Here is an 8747-nt window from a genome sequence, read left to right on the forward strand (position 1 = left end):
ACAAGCAGTATATAAGGTTTAACATAATTTAAAAAAGCATAAGCTAAATGAGAAGAAATGCATGTGAAACCTTGAAACTTAATATAATGACAAAATAAACCAATCTTAAATTGATTGATAGTGAGCGTTACCACTGTATCTGTAGTATACCGTGGTCGTTTTTATGATTACATAACTGACAGGCCTTATTATCCTGACGGAAAAGAACTTTGACTTCATCCCTCAAGTCAAGGTTCTCCACCGAATCCTGTTCTTGCAGCACTCAACTGAATGTGGCACGCATGGGTTTGTCACTCGGTCATGTCTGATCAAATGTCTTCTCCTCACACTAGGCCACTAATTGTATGCATGACTTAGTTTGTGGACTCTTGCAGCTCTGACAAGTTTTACTGCCAACAGACTTGGTCAACACTTGAGGGGTTGGAAATCATGCCTGACCCCCCCCATGGAAAATAAACACTTTCTTGACAGCGGCAGTGAACTTTATAATCACAAAATGAATTTGTAGTTGAGTGGAGCTGTAAATATCCCAAATATCTAAAGATATTTTCTAGAAGATACTTTGCATTTCTTGGTATTGCGACTGCGGCACGCCTGTGTGGAGTTTGCATGTTCTCCCCGTGCCTGCGTGGGTTTTCTCCGGGCACTCCGGTTTCCTCCCAGATCCCAAAAAAACTGCATGGTAGGTTAATTCGAGACTCTAAATTGCCCATAGGTGTGAATGTGAGTGCGAATGGTTGTTTGTTTATGTGTACCCTGTGATTGGCTGGCAACCAGTTCGGGTGTACCCCGCCTCCTGCCTGATGATAGCTGGGATAGGCTCCAGCACTACATAACATGATAATGGATGGATGGATGGATGGATGGTATTGAGACTGATGAACAACTTGAGTAGCAGAACAAAGTTTTCTTTCGTTCTTTCAATGGCATTGTTTTCAGGGCAACATTTTTGTTGTTATCCACTAGGTGTCAGGACAAGGTCATACAAATTCAGCTCTCTTGTTGTGACCTGTTGGCTTGAGGAGACCGACCTCAAGAGTCATGACCACACAATAGATGAAGTAGTAAAGCAGGGGTGTCAAACTCAAATTCACGGTGGGCCAAAATTAAAAATCGGGGCAATATCGCGGGCCAAATTCAGTATTTAATGAAGAATCGCTGCGATGTGCATGTTTCCCGTCTCTGGAGAAATGTAGCGTTAAAGTTTATCATATGACAACAAACTTCAAGACATCCGTGATATTTGTTTGTTGTTTTGTATTTCAATAGATAACATGAATTCTTCTGTGTCTCTATCTTCTTTTTATCTATCTCCAACTACTACTACTTTTTTATGTAAATCTTTTTTCAAAGACCAACAACAAAACAACCCAAAAAAATAAGAATGCCCTTCAATAAAAAGCCAAACTTCAAACTATTAACAGTCCCTGCCTAAGAGTTGGCAGTAAAAAAAAACCATTAATTCAATTATTTTATATTTTTGTTACATCCACGTTGCTCCGCACACGACAAATTTGTCTGTCTTTTACTTTAGTGAACAGATAAAATAGAATGCAGAGAGAGGTTAAACATTAAGCAAGATTATCATAAGGGAATTATAAGAACAAATATTAGTGTGAATACAATACGGTACAATTGTAATATTATGTTGCAATACCATATGTGCTTTCTAACAATAATAGCAGAGTGCTTGTTTCTCAGCATTCATTAAAAAAAAGATTTTTATTTGCACTACTGGATCAGTTTTCTATCAGCAGCATTCACATAATACCATTTGCTTTGAAGATTTGTGGCTGTATTAATGTTGGATGCTTCTTTTTAAACATTAGCAAAGGTGGAAAAACATTGATACACAATTGCATTAGTTGAAACACTGGTCTCATATCATCCATGCAATCGTATTTGCATGTACAATAGCATTTGTGAATGCTTGTCTATTTACACAAAAAGACAAATTTGTATTGCGTCAACAACACAACTAATACTGACAATGAATGAATAAAAATTATGTTGGTGCAGACATTTTCATTTGGTGCGTTCATGCACTCGTGGTGTGAAATGTGTTGAGGCCTTTTGGTCACCTAAAGAATGGATACAGAGAGAGACAATCACGTGATAACCCCTGGAGTGGAAGGAAAGTATTGCCCCCAGGCGTATGGAGATCCATGCCGGGCAACACTGAGCGTTCTAATGTGTCTTTCATGGAGAGATCAGATGTGTGAATCAACAAGTGGGGAGGACGAGAAGCAAGGCGATTTCAAAGGTAGCCGACAGAGGCCCAGGCAACTGAGGAGTTGTCGTGGGAAGTGTGTACGTGTGTTTGTGTGTGTGTGTGTGTGTACATGCACACTTGCACAAACACAGAAGAGGTCCTAAAGGGCTTACAGTTAGCTGCTTAAAATTCTTTTGACGTAAGCAGCACATGCAGGTTATGTTATTTTGGATTTAAAAAAGCAGCGCTTTGTTGCTGTGTGCGTCATTTTTTCCTCTCGTTTCGCGGCCTCCTTCTCTCTCCAGCTCCATGTCCAGCACGTCTTCTCTAAAACACAGACACAACGTGAGGGTGGTAAATGTGGACATTTGGATACCGCTGTGTGTGTGTTACCTGCATGCGTTTGTGTAGAATATATTGATATTCCGCTTGCAGCACGAACTGAAGCTGATGTGTTTAAAGTGTCAAGCCTGACTAGTCAGTCAGGTGCAGCGTGGTACAGACGAGAGATTTGGGCCAAGCGAGGAAGAGAAAGAGAAAATATATCGAAAAAGACAGAGGGCATGAAAGGAGCTAAGATGAGGAGGGACAGAGCGAGAGAGCGTGCAAAGTGCTACAGCGAGGCACATACAGAGACGAAACATGTTTGGCTGGGATTCTTAGAGGTGAAATTAACCAAAATGTTTGATGGTAACTTTTGTCCTTCTGTGTTCAGGTTGACAGTTCCACTGTGTCAGGGAGAGGTAGTGGAAATGTCCCTTTTTTACAGTGAATAAAGAAGAACAAATAAGCATAAACAGTTGAATCTCTCAGGTTTGATGGTCCACCTCTGATTTGTCTGTATTAAGAATTAAGAATATTTTCGAAGGCGGCACGGTGGACGACTGGTTAGAGCCTCTGCCTCACAGTTCTGAGGTCCGGGGTTCAATCCGGCTGTGTGGAGTTTGCATGTTCTCCCTGTGCCTACGTGGGTTTTCTCCGGGCACTCCGGTTTCCTCCCACATCCCAAAAACATGCATGGTAGGTTAATTGACAACTCTAAATTGCCCATAGGTGTGAATGTAAGTGCGAATGGTTGTTTGTTTGTATGTGCCCTGCGATTGGCTGGCGACCAGTTCAGGGTGTACCCCGCCTACTGCCCGATGATAGCTGGGATTGGCTCCAGCACGTCCGCGACCCTAGTGAGGAGAAGCAGCTCAGAAAATGGATGGATGGATATATATATATAAAACCCCAATTCCAATAAAGTTGGGACGTTGTGTTAAACAAAAATAAAAACAAAATATAATGATTTGCAAATCATGTTCAACCTATATTTAATTGAATACACTACAAAGAAGAGATATTTAATGTTCAAACTGATAAACTTTATTGTTTTTAGCAAATAATCATTATGTTAGAATTTTATGGTTGCAACATGTTCCCAAAAAGCCTGAGAAAGTTGAGGATTGCTCATCAAACACCTGTTTGGAACATCCCACAGGGGAACAGGCTAATTGGGAACAGGTGGGTGCCATGATTGGGTATAAAAGGAGCTTCCCTGAATTGCTCAGTCATTCACAAGCAAAGATGGGGCGAGGTTCACATCTTTGTGAACAAGTGCATGAGAAAATAGTCGAACAATTTAAGGACAATGTTCCTCAAGGTACAATTGCAAGGAATTTAGGGATTTCATCATCTATGCTCCATAACATCATCAAAAGGTTCAGAGATTCTGGAGAAATCACTGCATGTAAGCGGCAAGGCCGACAACCAACATTGATTGTCAGTGACCTTTGATCCCTCAGGCGGCACTGCATCAAAAACCGACATCAATGTGTAAAGGATATCACCACATGGGCTCAGGAACACTTCAGAAAACCAATGTCAGTAAATACAGTTCGGCGCTACATCCGTAAGTGCAACTTGAAACTCTACTATGCAAAGCAAAAGCCATTTATTAACAATACCCAGAAACGCCGCCGGCTTCTCTGGGCCCGAGCTCATCTAAGATGGACTGATGCAAAGTGGAAAAGTGTTTTGTGGTCCGACGAGTCAGCATTTCAAATTGTTTTTGGAAATTGTGGACGTCGTGTCCTCCTGGCCAAAGAGGAAAAGAACCCTCCGGATTGTTATGGATGCAAAGTTAAAAAGCCAGCATCTGTGATGGTATGGGGCTGTGTTAGTGCCAATGGCATGGGTAACTTACACATCTGTGAAGGCACCATTAATGCTGAAAGGTACATAGAGGTTTTGGAGAAACATATGCTGCCATCCAAGCAACGTCTTTTTCATGGACGCTTATTTCAGCGAGACAATGTCAAATCACATTCTGTACGTGTTATAACAGCGTGGCTTCGTAGTAAAAGAGTGTGGGTACTAGACTGGCCTGCCTGTAGCCCAGACCTGTCTCCCATTGAAAATGTGTGGCGCATTATGAAGCGTAAAATACGACAATGGAGACCCCAGACTGTTGAACAGCTGAAGCTGTGCATCAAGCAAGAATGGGAAATAATTCCACCTACAAAGCTTCAACAATTAGTGTCCTCAGTTCCCAAACGTTTATTGAATGTTGTTAAAAGAAAAGGTGAAAAGGTAACACAGTGATAAACATGACCCTGTCAAGACCGCCAGAAGGAACAAAATAATTCAGGGGTACCCTGGTAGTTTTCGGTGGCAATACAGGGGGAACTCTAGCTACCAGGGTAGCTAAGGAAGTTTCTGCAAAGGTTCCTGCGGTGGGAAAGCACCTATTGAGCCAATGTAATGTGCCCTTTTCTAGTTGTACTTTTTTGTCCTTCTCTCTTAGAAAACGACACCCGCAAAACTAAACAAATGAACGAAGAGACAGGAACTGTATTCAAGGGAAAAACTGAAGGAGAAAAAGTCACGCAAATTTTTAATTTCATAGGTGCCAAATAGAGGGTTAAACCAAATAAATTTGGGTGCCTTGAGCATTTTTTTAGTTTTGTGCTCATCTGTATAACATTGTTATTCGAACGGTCCAGTTCATATCATTTCTGCATGGGTTGTACCGTCACAGTGGTTGGAGGAGTGAAGCTTGCGATGCATTTGGTAGAAGCCACTATAGTGCGTGTACAGGATTATAAATTTGTTCGGCTGTGTGCTTTAATGACGAGTAATGACACACAAGTAACAGTGCCCTAATAACAATAGCCATTTCCTCCAATACCTGAGTGTGTTATTAGAGAAAAAGTCGTGAAAGATGCCATGTTGTAATCACTAAGTTAGAGTCTTAATTAAATAATGATAATAAATAACAAAGTAAAATAAAAATATGCTTTTACATGATCCCCCTTAACATTTCTGCCTTCCCCTTCAAGTATGCATGTCAACAATGATGTATAGATTGTGGTAATCGTCGATCCATCCATCCATTTTCTGTACCGCTTTATCCTCACATGGGCCGCGGGCGTGCTGGAGCCTATCACAGCTAACTTCGGGCGAGAGGCAGGGTACAACCTGAACTGGCCGCCAGCCAATCACAGAGATTGTGGTATTCGGATCATTTCAAAAAATTAATAAATAAATAAATAAAAATAATAAAAATCAAGATTTTTCATATAGTCAATGCTTTATTGGCTCTAGCTCAAAACACCGCCACGCAAGTTCCGATTGGGGCCATCCTTCCTGTGTAGAGTTTACATGTTCTCCCTGTGCCCGCATGGGTTTTCTCCGGGCACTCCGGTTTCCTCCCACATTCCAAAAACATGCATGGTAGGTTAATTGATGACTTTAAATTGGCCATAGATGTGAATGTGAGTGTGAATGATTATTTTTCTATATTTATGCCCTGTGATAGGCTGGCGACCAGTTCAGGGTGTACCCCGCCTCTCGCCCGAAGGTAGCTGGGATCGGCTCCAGCACGCCCGCGACCCTTGTGAGGAAAAGCAGTATCGAAAATGGATGGATGGTTAATTGATCTCGATTAATATGAAGCGGCCTCTTCAATGAAAGTAAGTCCCACACATTGAGAAACACTGAAAGTTCACTTTGATATTTGTACATTTCTGCTTGTTTTTCTTTATTGAGAAAGTTTGTTTTCAAAATCCTAAAAACTACTAAAATAGCAGATTCATCCATCCATTTTCCGTGCTGGAGCCGATCCCAGCTATCTTCGGGCGAGAGGCAGTGTACACCCTGAGCTGGTCGCCAGCCAAACGGTGGGGGCACATATAAACAACCAACCATTTGCAATCACAGTCAACTGTGAGGCAGATGTGCTAACCAGTCGCTCACCGTGCCACCACAGCAGATTCAATTTATTTTAATGAGTGGAAGACCTTCTGGGTGATAAATCTGAGAGACAATCTTTCTAGCAAGTCCTTTATAACGAACAAATTCATCATGTGAATCATGTACCACCGAAAAGAATGTGATGTAATCAGGCTTAAAAACTAAATAAAAAAGGTTCACAGGATCCATGACAAAATATTCAGAAATCTTTGTATCTGGTAAATATGGTGCAGTCAAGTGATCTGAAACATGGAATAGGTGTGTCAGAAAAGATCCAGGACTGGTATAACAAATGATATACAGTATTTCAAACTACGGGTTTTCCTTTTCAATGGAATATATACTGTAACTGTGACCTCAGCTCTTTGCATCCATTCAACCTTTTTCCCACATGCTTTTACATACATATCCTCTGTGTCAGATCGTCAAGCAATGAGTGTGTGATGATGAGACCAATGAGACCAGACTTGTTAGGGAGAGTCGTCACGAGTTATGAGTCATGGACCTCCGGATGCCCAAACACCAGAGCCTTCAGTGGACGTGGAGTCCAATGATACTAAGGCAGAGGAAAGCAGGACAGTCCAAGTCCAAAGTCAAGTTGATCACATTCTTTGATGTTGAGAGCGTTATCCACTCAGAGTTCTTGCCACAGGGCCAGACGAGCAACCAACACGTCTGCAAAGAGTTCCTATGTTCCTACAGTGCGCAAGAAGAAGAAGAGAGAGTACAGGACAACTTGTGGCTGCTTCACCATGACAACGCATCGCCTCGCAAAACCCTGCGCATCCAACAGTTCCTGGCCGAGAAGAACCTGCAGATCAATTAGGTACAGACCGATCTTAAGACATCAATGTAAAATCCAATCAGACAACCATTCTTTTGCTTAAGCTTTTATTATGGTACATTGAGATACATTATACTCTAAGTTCAGTGCACACCCAATAAAAATTGAAATAAGACCACCGCATGCTTTTGGAAGTCAGAGAATACTAATGGTTTTGTCTCCCACCATGCAATTGATTGCATTCACCTCCAGTCCCAGTTCTGAAATCACTCTTTAAACACAGGCTAAAATGAAAAGCTGTAGGAGATGCACTGAAGACCATTGATCCAACCACTATCTTACTGCCTTATTACACTCCTTACTCACCCTCGCTCGCTAGCTCTCTCAACTTTCAACCGGGACTCTATCCATCAGTTGTCCAGGGAACCACATTGTCTACTGTTGGGCCATGCGTACAGTGCTATTGGTTCAAGATAAAAGTGCCTGGAGGGGGTGCACAGTAATCACTTATCCACACATAACCGCAGACATCGTGCACACCGGTTTTTCTCCCCATAACAGAATAGCAACACCTTGTTGTGCTGTTAGAGGGATATGAATAAATTATGACTCAAACATGAACATGCGCACCTTTTTTAAACTTCATGAGCACTGCACAAGCCAGTGTTATTACTGTTATATTTATGACATTACTTTTATTTAAACAGATAAAATGATGAAATTTAGAAGGCCTTTGGGAAACTAGACTAGAAGTGTGTTTGTGGACATGATGTAGAATATCTGCACAATGTTTACACAACCATGTACTGCACACATGCCAACATGCACACGCACACACTTCTCGATCAGGATACTGTAACACCAACAACCGTCAGCTGGCTCAGTGTTGTTGAGGAATTAGCTCATAACCTTTTGCATGGCACCTCTCAAACTGCCGCATAATCTCTTCTAAAAACTCTGGATGAACCCCCCTTCACATAATACCTTGATTTGGGAATCAACCTCATGTTGAACAAAAGCCCAGGGCAGAGTTTGTAAACTGTGTTATTTATGGAACAACTCCCAAAATTGTCTTATTCTAATCCAATAATTGCATGATATTTGTATTTTCTGTGGTTTGACAGAGGTGTTTGACCGATTTACATTTGACTTTAAGTCATGCACCGTTGAATGAAGATAAATTAGTAAAGCCATAACTACATGGAGTTTAGAAACCTGGCCATAACAGTAAGTGATAAGGGGAAAATATATCAGGTTACTCATCAGAGGGACGGCCAACGTTAGATGTTTTGGAGACAAAGTTAGAGAGAGCAGAATTTGATGGATTGGACATGTCCAGAGGAGAGATAGTGAGTATATTGGTAGAACGGTGATGAGGATGGAGCTCCCAGGCAAGAGAGCTAGAGGAAGACCAAAGAGAAGGTTGATGGAAGTAGTGAGGGAAGACATGAAAGCAGTTGGTGTTAGAGAGGAGAATGCAGGAAATGAGCTTATTTGGAAAAGGATGACACACTG

This window comes from Phycodurus eques, chromosome 4 (genome assembly GCF_024500275.1).
Source record: "Phycodurus eques isolate BA_2022a chromosome 4, UOR_Pequ_1.1, whole genome shotgun sequence".
Classification (NCBI taxonomy): domain Eukaryota; kingdom Metazoa; phylum Chordata; class Actinopteri; order Syngnathiformes; family Syngnathidae; genus Phycodurus; species Phycodurus eques.